This window comes from Peromyscus maniculatus, chromosome 23 (genome assembly GCF_049852395.1).
Source record: "Peromyscus maniculatus bairdii isolate BWxNUB_F1_BW_parent chromosome 23, HU_Pman_BW_mat_3.1, whole genome shotgun sequence".
In the NCBI taxonomy this organism is placed as follows: domain Eukaryota; kingdom Metazoa; phylum Chordata; class Mammalia; order Rodentia; family Cricetidae; genus Peromyscus; species Peromyscus maniculatus.
In genome coordinates, this window is record NC_134874.1 from 35,150,193 (window position 1) to 35,167,478 (window position 17,286).

Consider the following 17,286-nt stretch of genomic DNA (forward strand, 5'->3'; position numbering starts at 1 on the left):
GGTTGGAGCACCTTCCACCCCATCAAATAGACCTTCCCTCTCTCCTGCCCCAAACAGATTGACTTTCTGCGTTCATCTCATATACACACCATTATCCTCTTTGCCTCCCTCCCTCCCTTTAGGTCCCCTTCTGCCATCTCATAGTCACTTTTCTAGATGTGCACGTGCGTGTATGCGTGCGTGTGTGCGTGTGTGTGCGTGCGCATGTGTGTGTGCGCGTGTGTGTGTGCGTGTGTGTGTGTGTGTGTGTGTGTGTGTGTGTGTGTGTGTGTGTGTGTGCAAGCTCAGGAAAGAGAGATAGAGATAGAGATAGAGAGAGAGAGAGAGAGAGAGAGAGAGCAAACCCTAGATGGCACACTTTATCACATCCTGCCACGGTCTACCTCACTGTGGTCACTTAATCCTTTACATGACAGATAATATATAATTTATGGTCTCTTGAAACTATGAGAAAAAAGGGAGTTCATAAAGATTTTAGTTACCAGTTTCAACTAGTCATGACAGGCAAAGGCTAGAGGTTATCTTCCTGACTACTAAGTCAATTCACAATATAATGGAAAACAGATCTAATAAAACACCTACTTTATAACTAAGCAGTCTGATGCTAGGATGGAAAAAAATCACAGTCTTGATCTTAACTCCCAGCAAATCTCTTTATACCACATTTAATCTATGATACAATTTCAGAAATGAACACAGATGCCAAGTTCTCCTTTTACAACCTACTTCCGGTTATGTCCACGTCATGAGACTCTCAGAGATCACCAGAAGTTCGAGTTCATATGCAAAAGCAAAGAACCTTAATGCAAGATCCAGCTTGGTCTCTCCATCCATTCTGACACAGCAGTTGGATCAGGGAGAGCAAGGAGCTCAGTTGAGGCACGGGGGGGGGGGGGGGGGGAATTCTGGATTCAGATGGGAGTTGGACTCCTGATTGATTGGGCAGGAGTAAGGTAACAGAAGTTTTGTCAAACAGTGGTTGGTACTGGCTGCAAGGAAACTGGCAATCTATGTACAAATTATATAAGCTATCCTTAATGTTCTAGAGCACTTAGTACTTGTTTGTCTCAATTCTGATTGATCTCCTGCAGTGTACAGTTTGTGGCTTTTCCTGGTTATTGTAATGGTGAGGCCTAGTTCTAATATTGTTAGTTTTCAGCCTGTCATGGCTGCACTAATGTTGAGTTAGGCCTCTTTGCTTCTCTATAAAGAAGGCAACATTCAGAGGTTCTCTTGCCTAGCAGCACTAACAGACTTTCACAGCAGCAGCAAAGGTCTGGAGGAGTTGCATGTGTTCACAAAGGAAGCTGTCAGGAGGCATTTAGGAAGGCATTTTGGAATCACCATACAGATGCTTTAGCATCAAAGAAGGGTCGGAAGGAAGTTGACAGCTCTAGTGTTTGTCTAGCTCTTCAGCTTGCTACCCCAAGATTGAACTACCAGCTCCTCCCCAGCCTCCCCTCTGCTTGGCAAAATAAATCCCTTTGGATAGAAGGTATTGACTTATTACAATATGGTGTCTTTCTTTCCCTTATTTAGTTTCTACTCATAACCACAAACTTAACTGTGCAATCCAGCTCAACTTCAGGGGAATGAGGAAAATACAAACCCAAAGAAGAGCAGCAGGACTCAAGGACTATAAGATATTAATAGAAGAAGGATGGGTGCCACAGATGGATGGGTGCCCTTTGAGCTGAAGATGGGACAGTCTGGTGTTTAAGGTGTATGTCAGTCAGAACTGTCACAGCTGTGCCATAGTTGTCAGTGGTGTGCTTCTTGCTGAACTTGCTCTTCTTGGACCCAAGTTGCTCATGGATTCAACAATGTTCATGTCTTCTTTAGCATTCCCAAGGACCATGTGTTTGCCATGAAAACATTGAGTCTCTGCATTGCAGATGAAAACTGGAAATTGCCTTGGTTCATCATTTGCCATGGACAAAATACCAGGACCTGAACCTTCAGGGTGATGTTCTCATCCTTAAATTTCACCTCATACATAAATGGACTTGCTTTCCTTTTCCTCCTCCGGGGACCATGCTTAGAGGCACTCAGAATGGTCCAGCATTTGACATACCGTCATGGGCTTTCATACAACACAACCTCTAACAAAACTAGGCTGTCTCAAACCCCTGGCAACAGGATTGTTTACCTTTATACCAAGAAGGTTGGAAAAGCACCTAAATCGGCATGTGGTATGTGCCCAGGCAGGCTTCGAGGGGTTGCCTTGAAACTGTTCTGGATGTTGGATCATCTGGGACATGGTGTCATTGGAGACCTTTCAGGGGATCTTGGCTACTCAAACCTGATATATCTTCATATGGAACAAATCCATTGCCTCTTGCTTTCTGTGGAAACAAAAGCAGAGCATCCTTTCCAAAGCAACATATCCTTAGATCCAAATTTTGAAGTCAAGTTACCTTTAAAATGCAATATTGGTTTAACTGAGCAGTTTTTACAATTGAATGTCTTTCTGCAGTTAAAAATATCAAAGACAACACAATACAGATTTTCTGTGTAATATCCATCTTTTCATGGTTTATTTTTTATATTACTTTTACTGTCTCTTTAAAGATTCTATTTTTAAAACTATTAGTTTATATAATTGTCTATATTCATTTTTTCTCTCTTCCAAGTCTACATACATTTTTACCTATATACACATTGTAAACCATTTAAAGTCTTGTTCCATCTGAATCTGCCTTATTGTGTAACTATAGCTTTAAACTGCAGTGGCTAGTACTGAAGTAGAAGCCTTGGCTGCTGACTCCGCCCAACTCAGCTTCCCAACATGGCAGAACTCTGGGGAGCAGTGGGTCTATGCTTCCATCTCACCATTTATAGCCCAAAAAACTTTTCTTTCACTTCCTTCCTTCCTTCCTTCCTTCCTTCCTTCCTTCCTTCCTTCCTTCCTTCCTTCCTACCTTTCTCTCTCTTTCTTTCTCTCCTTCCTTCCTTCCTCCCTCCCTGTCTCTCTCTCTCTCTCTCTCTCTCTCTCTCTCTCTCTCTCTCTCTCTCTCTCTCTCTTTCTTTTTTCATTAGCAAAGGCTAAATTTGCCATGCAGTGCAATGTGCAACATGGAGAAGCCTCATTGCTGCCATGCTGCAGGTCAAGCCCGCATGCCACGAACCCACTATGAAGTACCTCAAACCCACATGGTGTGGCATCTCACCACCCACATGACACATGAAGCAGGAACCTGTTTTGGACTCCATTTAGAATTGCTTATTAAATATTCTCAAGATTCAGGTACAAATTCCAGCTATTGGGTGCCATTTGTAGCTGAAGTTTTATTGCTCCTGCCTGGCTACTGCAGCCCTGTAGCCTCTTGGACCCAAGTAAACACAGAGAGGCTTATATTAATTAAGACTGCTCGGCCATTAGCTCAAGATAACTATTGACTAGCTCTTACACTTAAATTAACCCATAATTCTTATTTATGTTCAGCCACATGGCTTGGTACCTTTTCTCAGCTCTACCTTCACATCTTGCTTCCTCTGTGTCTGGCCGGTGACCCCCGTATCAACCTTCCTGTTGCCAGAATTCTCCTCCCTGCTTTTCCCAACTATACTATACTTCCTGCCTGGCTACTGGCCAATCAGTATTTAATTTATCAACCACATCAGAGCAACACACATTCACCATATACAGAAAGACATCCAGCAATCCACTGGTTTTCCAACATGTCCCATTAAGGGTTTGTCAGCTCTTCTGCTCTGTACATTCATCTTTACAGTACAACTAGAGTAGATGTTAATAATCTATTTTTCATAGAAATTTGCCTTCCTTGCTGCCTCAGGAAACAGATGCCTGAGGTCTCCAGGATGACAATTGACTGGAGGCTCCTCCCCTCACACCTCCTGCTGTATGTGAGCCCAGCAACCCCCAACTCCTCTTCCTCATGTCGCTCCATGCCTGAAGGAAGTAGTCAGACTTGAACCAGTACCCCTATACCCAAAGAGTCTGGAATATTTGGGTGGGAGCTCCACCTCAGCCCCTGGCACCCTGGCTTCCCTATACCCAAAGAGTCTGGAATGTTTGGAAGGAGTCTGGTGGAAGATCCATCTTAACTCTCCTCCCCCATTTCTTTCCCCAAACCTACACCTTCAAAGCTCACCAAACACAGTTCCTCCCCAAATTCACCCCTTCAAAGCCTGCCAAACACAGCTCCTCCCCCAGAGCTGCATCCCAAAAAACAGACATATGCTTCTTCCAGTCTACCATCCCTTCTCCTCTCTGAGGGACGGGGGATTCATCTGGGAACACTTTAACCATTAAACCTGGGCTTTTATAATTCTCTCTGATTCAGTTTAATTTGGATTGCCTTCAGGGTGCAAAAACTTATCAGAAAGTTCAATGACTTTCCTAGCAGATGGAGGGTCTGTATCAGGCAAGTCAGGGTTACTTTGTTTTCAGATCTCAGCATAAGGGATGACGACCAGGGCAGTGTGGATATATAACCCTAGGCCCCTGGTTTACCTGCCAGGACTGTAAAATCTAAATGCAAAGGTAATGTTCACCCCATCGCCAAAAGTCTTCTGAGAATTTAAGAACTGGATAGGTGTGAACCAGGGAAAACCAGGGCTGCAGATGATTTCCAAACCAGTGTTCATTGAGCTCTGAGATCTGAAGTTCAGTCCCAATCTTGATTTGAAGGGGAGTGGATAGATGAAAGGAGGGGCCAACAGTCTCAAAAGGACTGAAAATGGGTAGTGTTCTCCCTTTGTCTTCCCCACAGAACCATGTGATCCCTGAGAAGTCATCAATACAAGGTGGAATCAGAATCTTCAATGGTGTCTACATGTGAGTAAGGGTACTAAAGAGGTGACCAGGACTGGCTCAGTGATGGCTGCAAAGGACAGGGTACCTGAGTGTGAAGACAGATCCCCAGTTGCTCCTTAGTGATTGGGGACCACTTGCCTGGTATAAGGTATAATATGTGTTAGTGTAGGAAATGAAGTGCCAAGGCCTCTTACCCACTCAGCTGCTCCTGGCATGGGCTGCTATGGAACTTTTTACCTTTATCCAATCTCCCCACTCTGCTGAGCTTTCATTCCCAAAGAACTCTCATGGTATGCATTCTATCTTGTTCTTTCTGGTGGGCAATGAACCAGCAATGAGCAGACTCCATAGTCATTAGTACCATGCAACTTGCCCTTTGGCCTTGGTCTTTAACTTCATTCTTACAGTCCATGGAGGATCAACATTATTTGGGTGTTGTTTTCTATATGAGATCTTGGTCATTAACATATAACACTGAATGGCTAGGCAGTATGATGTAAAACCAAGGTGGGAAGGGAGCTATGTTGTGGCCCAGACACAGCTGAAGGTCAATGGTCATGGCATTCCACTTTGCTTTCCTGGGGTTTGCATCACTGTGGAGCTGTCCTCCTTAAGTCTCACCAGGTGGTCTCCATAGCCCACTGCTCTCAGAGTGCTTTAACTTTCCTGGGGTTCCACCAATGGGCAAGCTGGGGAGTAAGCTGCTGGGTGAGGTCAGGAAAGACATGCATAATAACAAGCCTTACCCAGCGGGGATATTACTCATGGGCAGTTTGCTCCCACTAATGGAGCATCAGTCCTTCCTTGACCTGGTCCCTGCCATGTGGTTTGTACTAATCACTACCCAGCACTGGATCTGCCAGATCTTCAAAAGTGCTCACACCCTACACCCCACAACAGTATCTGCCAATGACACCAATATATTCCCAAAGTAATAGCCATGTTTTCTTGTCCATCTAAGGACCTCACATTATCTCAGTGTCCTCTACCCTTCTGAGAGTCAGGACTTGTCCAATTGGCAGTATGTGTTGAGAAGCAGAGTGGTGCACAGCACGGACTCACAAATAGGTTCCCAAGAGCCAGCCAAAGCCCGAGGGACAGCCCCTGTTACCATTGTTAGGAGTCACACAAGTAGACCCAGTTACACAGCTGTCAGATATATGTAGAGGGCCTACTCAGTCTCATGTAGGCTCTCTGGTTGTTGGTTCAGACAGAGTTCCTATAAACCAGGTTAGTTGTTTCTGTTTTCTTATGATATTCTTGACCCCTGTGACTCCTACAATCCTTCCTCCCTTTCTTCAGCAAGATTCCCTGAAACCCCAAAGAAATGTAATTTTTGGCTGTGGGTCTCTGCATCTATTTCCATCAGTTACTGGATGAAGACTCTCTGACAATTGGTAGCCAACAATCTGATCACAGGAGATGGCCAGTTCAGGCTGTGTATCTGACATTACTAGACATCTTAGTTGGTTTCATCCTCATAGATTTCGGGGAGTTCCCTTTGCATCATGTTCTACCTGACCCCATTCTGCTCCCCTGTTCCAGTCATCTCTCAGTAGAGTGCCCCTTCATGCACCTCCCAACCTAAACCCTCATGCTCCCATCCTCACCTGCCCCCAGGAGATATTCTTTTATTTCCCCCTCCCAGGGAGATCCATGCATCTGCCTTTGGGCTTTCCCTGTTACCCAGCCTTGAATTTGGTTAAGCCTCTCTACTTTGGAATTGGTCATTTTGGGAGGAGTTATGTTGTCCTGGGTTTTTCATGTTACTTCTGCTTTTGTCATGGGCCTTGTTACTTGAGTGTTTCTGTTTCCTTTATGTTGGGGAGTGTTTAGGTTGATATTTGGTGTTCAGAGTTTGGCTATGCTAGGTTCATCTGTGTTCTGCTTTAACGAGGACTATGGGGGTCCAGCCCCTCGATAGTCCCCTCCCAGGGTCCGCAGAAGGCTCTATCAACCAGCAGAGAATCTTTAGGGTCGGTAAATCAGTCTACGCACTCAGAGTTCTTTGATCCATTCGCTTTAATTCCTCTGGCATAACATCCTTTATACACAGCTTCAGTTCTGTTCTCATGTCTAGCTCCTTTCTTGCCTGATTTCTCTCTATATTTATCTACTGTCCCCTCTATGTTCTATCTTAATTCCTTCATCTAGTTCTGTCCCTTCTAGGTTCTCATCTATCTAGTTCTTTCCCCTATCAGCTCCTCTCCTGTCTCCTTCTCTCTCATCTGGCTCTTCCTCATCTTGTTCTTCCCCATCTGGCTCTTCCTCATCTTCCATCTCGTTCCTCTAGTCCTCTCTTTTAGCTCTTCAATCTAGTTCTTCCCCATCTCAGCTTGTTCCTCTCAAGTTCTTACCCATCTAGTTCTTCCATTCTCTTTTCTCTTCTCCCCTCTAGTCCTCTGCTTTACAGTTATATATCTCCCCAAAATCACGATCCTCCCCTCCACCCAGGACACTCAGCCTGAACTTCCTCAGGCAGTGATTGTCCGCTATCAGGATCAAATGGAGGGTTGATAAGAATTACAAAGAGGGGCACTAGTTGTTAATTACCATTTGTGACCCAAAGGGGAAGTGACTAATGAATTAACTAAAGGCTAAATATGGGTAACATCTAAGAAGAGGGATCTTACGTGCACAGCTATAACCTTAAATGTGTTTGGTAAAGGATGTTAAAAATCTATAAGTTGCTAGGTCAATGGGAGAAAATAAAACTGTCTTCTTTTTTCCTGTGGCTCCTATCTGTCCAAGCTGTCTGCCGTTTTTCTGCAGGGTGGAGGAAAGTGTGCTCAGTCTCTAGGCAACCTGTGTACAGCTAGATGCCCCTGGTGATAGTTAAAGGGAGATCTGGAACTGGAGGTAAGGTTTGGGAAAGGAGGAAGTTAAGCTTAATTAGCACATCCACCAGGCCTTCTCAAACAGGTAGCCTGGATGCTTAAGTCTGTTCTTAGAGAGTACAAAGGTATCTCTGATAAGGTACTTTCCTCCATCCAGTGATGGACCTGGCCGGATGCTACCAATAATGATAATTACAGGGAGGCTTGAACTGGGAGTTCTGACTGAGCATAGCTGTTAGCACAGAAGTTTATCTAAGTATTCCTAGAAGTGGTTAGGTAAGTAGTTAGAGGTCTATAAAGTTAGTAAGGCTGTAAGAAAGGAGGGCCTAAGCTAAATTGTGTAAAACTATTACTTAGTGTCCACCTGGCCTAGGCGGCGTCCTCTTGTGAATTTACTGTAAGTCAGGAGACTTGTACGTGGGCTGCTATCACTTGTTAGTCCTTGGAAGTTGGGCGCCCCCCTGGGTGGTGTCTCCTTGTGGAATTTAAGTCAGGAGACTTTCAGGTGGGCTGTTATCATTGTTAGTCTTTGGCAGTTGGGCGTCCACCTGGGTGGTGTTTCCTGTAGTCCTTGAAAGTGGCTAAGGGAGATAACTGGTTCCAGAGAAAGCCTTTCCTGAGGCTGTTCTCCAAATACCTGGAATGTGTATGTCCAGAGAGTGATCAGTCTACACTGTTAGTCCTTCTTAGGGGAAAGTCAATTGGGAAAACTATGAAGGCACACATGATTTTCATAACAGAATACAGCTGATATATAACAAGCCAAGTAACACCAAAAACTCCTTGGGATTTGGCTTCCTCTGGAGGAATTCCCTGATCCCTCCAGGTAGTGACTTTGCCATAACCAGCTGAGTTCTTATGATATATTTCTGCGGCCCGCAAGACTGCTTGAGCTCAGGTGTGGAGACACATGGTGCTGTTTTGTAGGTGGGATAAATTCCTGATACTGGATGATCTAGGAGTAGTATCCCTTCTGACCTCACCAACCAGAATGCAGGAGTTGAGATGAGATGTCTGCTCATGAGCCAGGTTATGTGTATTACAATGGTTGTGTGTGCTGGTCACGATGTGCTAACATGTATTCTGACCTCATGAGCCATGTTCCACAGAGTTAAGTGGGTATATTCACCAACATTGGATCCAGAGTGTGAACAAGCCATGATTTCCACAGTTCTGCCAGCCTCCTAAACTGACCTTCCTGCAACCTCTGTTGCTGCTTATATGTCCCATGATTATCTCAAGTCATAGGATTTCACTCCTGTGTTTATACCCTCTGATTGGTGCTTAACATACTAAAAATACACTCAATTCCTCCCCTGTCTCTGTATATATCATTAGGCACTATTTGTTGTGTCTGTCTTCATTCATCAGTATTTCTCCAATCTGTCTACTTGAGATGTGTTCTATGTTTAACTTCATTAAAATAACCTCACCCCATGGATTTGTATTGTACTGATCCTTGATTTCTTTTCTCCCTGAGATCTAGACAACCTTAAAACTTCTATTGTTTATATAGGTTTATATTACAGTTTTAAAGCCAGCAGTCAGTAGGTGATGTTTGGAGGATTACAAATTGAGGCCAGTCCTGGGAAACTGTCCTAGTATACTTTGTATTGTTTATAGACAGGTCCTGGGATATTGTCCTAGTATACTTAGTATTGTTTATAGACAGTTGTGACATAACTCAGTGTGGTAGAAAGAGTTTAATAGGTTCCTGTGTTCTGTTCAAAGTCCATCATTTGGGAAGTTTTCTAGGAACTCTAGTAGATTCAGAGGACAGCTCTTTACTGGCTTGCTCTTCACAGCTACTTCACTTTACTTTCTTACACAATTCCGGACCAAAATACAGGAGTGGAGGCACCCACAGTTGGCCATTTTTTCCCACATTAGACATTCATAAAGAAATGGTCCTGTAAGCTGCATGCAACTGCAAAAATCACAGGACTAGTTTCAGACACTCAGCACAATCATCCTCTTTGTTTTTAAGTCGTCTTTTTGTGTAAATGGATGGATGTGGAAAAGATATTGAGAGAACCCAGATCCAGAAAGACAAATGCCAGAGATCATAACCATCAGCTGTTTCTGAATAACAAACTTCTGAAGTGAGTATAAAACATGGAGGTGCAGAGAAGGGAGGGGATACCAAAAGTACCTGACACCTGGCTTTTTGTTTCTAGCTTTGGCTGTATGTATATTTCTCTTCCAGAGCTTGATACCATGCCTTCTTAGAGATCTTCCTGAGATCCTCCTAGGGAGATTGTACCCAGCAGGAGTAGAAATCTAGCCCTGTGTGTGTATGTGGGGCTTTTGCTGTGGGGAGGAAATGTCTAGAAGTAACAGACACATAGTTGTTTATGTGTATGAGAGATGGGCTAGAGGTAAGGTTTTACCTAGCAGGGCCTGCACATACATTGTGTGTGCGTGTGTGTGTGTGTGTGTGTGTGTGTGTGTGTGTGTGTGCTTTTGTGTGTATTTGTGTGTGTATGAGAGACAGAGAACAGAGAGAGCAGAAGGGAGAGAGAGAGAGGAGAGAGAGAGAGAGAGAGAGAGAGAGAGAGAGAGAGAGAGAGAGAGAGAGAGAGATTGGCTGTAGGTAATGGACACCTAGCAGCAGAAGCACCTTGTTGGCTGTGTGTAAATAGGGCTTTGGCTCTATGTGTGACACCTCACAGGACCTAACACCTAGAGGTGTATGTGGGGTTGTTTTTTGTATGGGTGATACCTCTACCTCACAGGACTTAACACCTAGAAGTATATGTGGGGCTTTCCTTGTATGGTGGCTATCTTCTAGGACCTCATAGCTAGCTGAGAGTGCATTGAGTTTGTGAAGGCATTTGTAGGGGCATGCATGCTTGAGTATGTTTCTGAGTGTGTGAGTGTGTACCTAGCATTTGATTATAGGGGAGGGGGTGCATACTGGTAAACTAGATGTGTAAGAATATTGCACTTTGAATATAGGAAAAGAGGTAGGTATCAGGACCTGACACCTAGCCCTGAGTAGACAGCTTTGTCTGTTGTAGAGTGGGAAAAGCAGGACCTGATCTCAGACTCTGTGTCTCTCTGTTTGTATCTCTTTGTCTCTGTCTGTCTATCTGTTGCTCTCTGTGTATGTGTTTGGCTGCAGGGAATGGACACCCAGAAGGGCAGCACTTTGACAGCAGTGTGTAAATAGGGCTTTTGATGAATGGGGGAGACCTTGTTGACATGACAGCTAGATGAGAGTGCATGAGCATGTGCATGGGATCATACAAGCATGTGTGTCTGAGTGTGTTTGTGAGTGTGGGGCTGTGTACAAGGCATTTGATATAGGGGAGGGGTACCAGTACTAGAAGACTAGCTATGTAACTGTGTGGTCTTTTGGATGTAGGGGAAGAGGTGCCCAGCAGGATCTGACGCCTAGCTCTGATGCAGCTGAGGTGATTCCTATCAGGAATGTGACCTAACCATGTATGTATATGTGCTTCTATGGGAAGAGATAAATACTGGCCCCTGACACTTGTGTTATAGTATGTGGGCGTCTGTTTATGGCTTCTGCTGCTGTAGGTAAAGGGATCCTTAGAAACACCAGATACCCAGCCCTGAGCATGGAGCTTTAGCCATTGCATTGTTGATGTCGTGGAGAACAAGCTACCCAACTGTATGAGAGGAGCATTTTCTTTAATGGACAGTTGACCCACCAGACCTCACGCCTAGACATGTGTGTTTGGCACCTGCTGTAGAAGCCATTTTTCAGTGTAGAAGCTGACACCTAGCAATGTGGGGGTGGGTTTTAAGTGTGAGGACACCTTAGAGATGATGATACCTAGTGTTGTTGGCAAAGAAAAAACATGGCTTCTTGGTACAGTAAAAATAAAGTCAAATTCCTCCCCCAGGCCTGTATTCATCAAGCCTCACATTTCTTGTTTTCTACCCTTACTCTTCCAAATCTCTCAAATCCATTTCTTGAAGATACTTTCTCTGATCAACTTCATTAATAATATACTGACCCTGGGCTTCTATTTGCCTAGTCACTGACTCATTTTCTCTAAGACAGCTATCTCCATGACAATACAGCACACTCTCTGACTACTCACCACAAGTTCAAACACACACTTTTCTTTATAACATCATCATCTTCACCACTGCTCCACATATATTACTATTGAACAGGCATGGCTGCAACCCCCCTGGTTTCCTACATAGACTGCTAGGTGTCATGTCCTAATGGATCTAGACAGCTCCCAACTGCTGCCACCCAACATATACCATTGTGTTCATAAGACACACAACAGAGCATCCCCCTGCTTCTCCCACAGAGACTCATCCCACTATCAGGAACTGCCGCATGACAGGACTTACTATCTACTGCCCCCCCCCCAGTCCTGGTGCCAAACCTACCCATGTACCACTAGTTATCAGGCCCGGCTGGACACTCCTACCCCTGCCATATAGCCTGAAACACACTGCTTTGTTTCAGGCTTTGCTGCATACCTGCCTGAGGCCTGGATGCCCTACTGTGTATCACATCCTCAGGACTCCCCAGTCCTAACCCGGATGTTGTGCATGATAACAGCCTCATCTAATAAGTTTCTCTTCCTTCACCCATTCTGCCACAATAGCCCTGCTAATTTTCAACTGTGCTTAGACCCATGCCCCTGTCTGGTAGTGTATGTTGTCAGCAGAATGGTGCTATGTTGGGTAAGACTTGAAGACAATTATTGTATATGCATACAATATACTTCAATATACATGACTGAAATCTGCACAAAGTGGTAGTGTCTGATAGCAAGAAACTTGATATGTCAGTGATGGAGGTGTCTAGAAGAGCCTTGAAATTGCAATGATCACTGGGTCAGTAATGCATATCGGGGTTAAGGGTGTGTGTCAACATTGTCTGGTACCTAGCATGTCCCATGTGATGGAGCCTGGTGCTCAAGTGAACCTGACACACAGCACTTTATATGCACTGTGGTTTGGACAGGGGTTATGTCCAGCATGGCCCAGTAACTAGCAGTAGAGACTGTGACCCAGCACATGGTATAGCATAGGAAGGAGTCCAGTAGAAGCTGATGCCTAGCAGTGTGGATGTGTCTTCAGCAGAAGGAGGGGGTCTGTCAATGCTAATTGCTAGGTATTGTGCAAGACCTCACAGGGTGAATGTTCCCCACATGGTCTGATGGCTGTCGATTAATGTGGGGTATGAGGTCAAACTGGACCTGGTACCTAGAGTGGATGTGTGGTCACAGGGGTGGTGGTGTGTCCAGTGTTTTTGATGCTAACTGTATGTCAGAGGGGAGCAGTGGAAGAACGGGGTGTCAAGCTCTGCACAATCCCTACTGAGTGTGTGTCAGCTGATGGCTGATCTGGTGTCTGTCAAGGTCTGATCACATTTTGAAGTATGTTGGCAGTGTGCAATGTGATGTCCGAGTGTGCTTGACACTTCCGAGTGTGTGTGAGGCATTGAGGGATCCAGCAGCGCCTGACACATAGCAGTGAATGTGAGGCAGCTGTAGGGTGAGGTGTGCATTCCAGGGCCTTCAGCTAGCCTTGTAGGAGTTGCCATGGAGTATGGAATGACCAGCAGTCTGATATCCAACAGGGATATATGGGTTGATTAAATGTGATATCCTTTGGGCACTGATGCTATAATTGTACATTATAGTGGTTGGGTGTGATATTCAAGAGGGTGTGAACCCTAGCAGTGTATGTGGAATTTCAGTGATATTAGGGTGTCAACTGGGGACCAATACTAGCAGAGTATTTTGGTATAGTGGCAAGATAGTGTCCTGTATGACCTGATAAGTAGCTGTTAGTAAAGGATTGTGTGGGTTACATTCTGGATCCAGACCTAAAAATATATGAGAGGTATGTGAGAGTATTTGTTTTGCAATACCTGATATCTAGCAGTCAATGTGTGATATGGTAGGAAGTCATGCATGGCCCAATACTTAGAAGTGTATTAGAGCGTGTGTGTATGTGTGTGTGTGTGTGTGTGTGTGTGTGTGTGTGTGTGTGTGTATGTGATGTAGAGATTGTTTGTCATGGTCTGACAGCTGCTAGTTCAAGTGAGGATGCATGGCTGTGGTGTCACACACTGCATTATACCTAGTGTTGTATGTCAGTGCAGGAAGATTCCAGGAGTGTTTGAACCACGCAGTAACTGTGTGTCCTTGTAGGAGGTCAAGTGTCCAACAGGGACTGATACCTTTCCCCATGTCTTAGTACACTGTGGTTTGAGGCATGTCTAGCATTGTCTAGAATCTAGCATTGTCTGGGGGACATCAGAAGGGAGTTGAATATCTAGTCCTAAAACCTAGAGAACTAAGTAGTGAGTGTGGATGAGAGGAGTCCTTCATGTCCTTACACTGACACTGTATGTAAGTTGTTAACAAGGGGAGGGGCAAGGGTAGCACATGTGAGTATCTAAGTGTCAGCCCTGCTGCTTCCCCCAGCTGACTGGACCATCCATACAGTGCTATCATCAGATCAGCTGCACAGCTCATCTCCATCCCACATGGTGTGATAGGTTTCAGCCCTCATCACAACCACACAGCACACACTACACCTCCACCTCCTCATAGCCACACAACGTTCACTGTCAGGGATTTGCTGTCTGCTGGGGTGTGTCAGGGGCCAGGCTCTCTCTAGATGTCCTCGGGGAGTGTCTGCTCCAGCCATGCTCCAGCTTCTCTATTTTCATGGCTGGTGGCATCAGGGCTCCCGAGTCCACAGTTCATCTACTCTGTGTTATTTCTGATCTTCCTTTTTATAAGGCAAGAAATCATGTAGTCCTCTTCTATAACTTTATGTGAGCATTATAGTGTTTGTATTTGAGGTCAATTGAAATGGTGACTGTGTTCAGTTTTTCAATTGGTTCCTTATTGCTTGTTTTTAAATCTCCTTCTGCAGTCAATTGTGGACAAGCCATTCTCTCTGCCTTGATTTCCATGGGTGACCATGAGAAAATCAGCTGGCAGGGTTTTGCTGGGTCTGTTTCTGGTCTTTCTATTCTGTTCCACATATCCAGTCTCCATAACTTCCATGTAGCTCTTTATGGATCTCTGAGGATTTGTGGGAAGTCCTGGAAGAAGAAGATCTGGGTCTGGAGGGATCTCTCCTGTCCTCTTCCATGTCTCTTAGGTTTAGGTCCCATTGGTTGTTACATCTTGTGTTTGAGCATCAGACTGGGTTTTGCTGAGTCTATAGATGAAGTGCAAACATCTGTCACCTTTAGAATAACAACTGGTAGAAACTGAGAGCTCATATTGTTTGGATTTCTCTCCTCCAGGTGTCAAAGCATTCTAAATGCCCATTTATAGAAATTATGTTGGAATTCTAATGAAATACTTCAGTATTTCTTTGTAAATTGTTTCTGCCTAAAACAGTGAGAAATGGGCCAAATGTATGACCTCAAGTTCTGCCTCTTCATGTTAGTGGAGGCCTGGGACAGGTTGTCCATGGGTACTGCCCTTCTCAGGAGATCCACTCTTGAATTCAGAAATAGAAGCATATTTAATTCCCAAAGTTCTTCTGAGATATTTCTTACCTGCTCAGGCAGGTTTTCTTTGTTATCTGTGAAGACAGAGAGGCATAGGTGACTTTCTGAATTGTTGAAATGCAAAGGGGTCTATGTTGGGCAGGATTCAACAGTAAGTACCCACTGGGAGGCTTTCACAGGGGGATGTTCCTGTAGATTCCCCAGATCTTGTTGGTAATTTGGGGTGGTTGTCTGTAGTTAGATGGTGGCAGAGAAACCATGTCATCGTCCTCCACAGCGTGTCCTCCTGTTGCTGTGTGGAGCCTCTGAGTTCCTCTGGAGCTCAGACAATGGCATGCTAGTCTGATAGGAAGGAGAGGGAAGAGGTGCACTTTTTCCTCAAGGTCACTATTGCTCAGTGTGCATAAAGGTCAGGTCAGGAGTTCTCAGGTTCCAGGATTCAGGATATGGCCAGGCACCTAAAAGAAAAAGCTTATATTAGGTAGTTGATGAGGCTGTCAGAAAGATACATTCACCACCCTAGACCTGTGGCCTTTCAGATAATAGCTGGTTTATTTCTGGTGGAGTTCAGGACATAATGAGGCAGGAATAATGACCCTTTTCTTCCCATGTGACTTCCTGTGGGAGAACTCAGTGGGGTCTCCTTGAGAAGCCCTGATTGCAGGGACTGGTTTGTCCTAGCTGCTCTGCTACTGTCCCATAAACAGGCTCTAGGATCAAGAAGGAAACACAGTTTCACCAACATGTCTGTGTCTAGACGCTGTGCTTCCTGCACCCAGCTCACTGAACACTTGCCTAGATGAGACAGGATGCACATACGGTGAAGATGAGGTTTGTCTGAACATATCCAGCAGAACCTGCAGATCTGAGGAAAGAAAGGATGTCAATGAGAGTTCTGGAGTTGGCCTCTGAGACTAAAAGAGACCCAGGCTGTTACCACACTAGTCATCCTATCTGTGTCAATGACCTTGGAGGAATTTAAACAGTCCAAACCAGTCAGCCTTTCTCCAAAAGCAAGCTACCCAGCATCATGTGGACTCACTTTATTCCACTGGGAAGTGAGTATTACTGAGCAACTTTGGGGTAGTGTGTGAAAAGATCTTGGTACAAAACGCATGTATTGTCTGAACCTGTTCCTGCTGCCTCCAGGACGTAGGCAGTGGGAAAGGAGTGTGTTGAATGTGTGAGCCTCATCATAATCTGACATTTGACATGTAACAATCTAAAAGCCACCACATGCTCCCTACAGTGGCCAGCAATATAAAAAGTTCACATTAAACTCACCTGGCCTCTTAGGCATCAACTCTGGTTCCTAAGGGTCACATTTTTTTTTTTTTTTGGTTTTTTGAGACAGGGTTTCTCTATGTAGCTTTGTGCCTTTCCTGGAACTCACTTGGTAGCCCAGGCTGGCCTCGAACTCACAGAGATCCGCCTGCCTCTGCCTCCCAAGTGCTGGGATTAAAGGCATGCGCCACCATCGCCCGGCCTTGGGTCACATTCTTAGAGACCATCATTACTAGGGTTTGGAGTCCTGGACAACATGTGCTGTCTCCTGAGAGATTCCATGGCTGGACACATTACCCAAGGCTCCCTTCCACAGGCCATGAGTTCAGTTAAGTGCATCAGGGTGAGACATTCCTTAATGGTCACTCACTGACATACAGACCAGACATGGGCAGAGGAGGAAGCAGTCATTGTCTCCTGGCTGGTTTCCCTTGCTAGGTTGTGTCAATCCCCATTCCCCAGTCTCTGGAACCCAACACAGACTAAGTCACTGGCCAGTGACAGAATGGATGTCACAGCATACAGGTGTGAGAAGATGTTCACGATCTGTGATTCAAAGTGTTCCTTCTCAATGGTGTTAGGGTCAGAGGGGAGAGATGTGCCACCTACACCAGGTTATATCAATATCCCTCTATAGCCATGACACAGCTGTTTCTATCTATCTATCTATCTATCTATCTATCTATCTATCTATCTATCTATCTATCCATCCATCATCTATCTATCTATCTATCTATCTATCTATCTATCTATCTATCTATCTATCTATCTCTATCTATCCATCTATCGATCTCTTGCCCTCTGTAATACAAGTTAAGTGACCACCTACTCTTGGGATTGAGGCAGACCTGCCTGATCAGCCTCATTCTTCCTATCCCCTAAGCCAGAGTCAAGTTTAGACAAGAAAC

General features: G+C 44.8%; 1 protein-coding gene across 2 annotated transcripts in view; it reads right to left on the minus strand.

The window, feature by feature from the left end:
• Positions 1-11,167: 11,167 nt before the first annotated feature.
• LOC143270598 (sperm motility kinase Z-like) overlaps positions 11,168-17,286 on the minus strand; it is a 107,412-nt gene continuing 101,293 nt past the window's right edge. Inside the window, exons 1-2 of one of the 2 annotated variants that reach the window (XR_013047808.1) lie at positions 15,258-16,538; positions 11,168-15,168 (exon numbers count right to left, since the gene is read on the minus strand). The gene's annotated coding sequence lies outside the window, so the exon portion shown is untranslated. Of the gene's footprint in view, positions 15,169-15,257; positions 16,539-17,286 lie in introns of those variants that run through there. The other variant, XM_076561120.1, reaches the window with a different exon arrangement.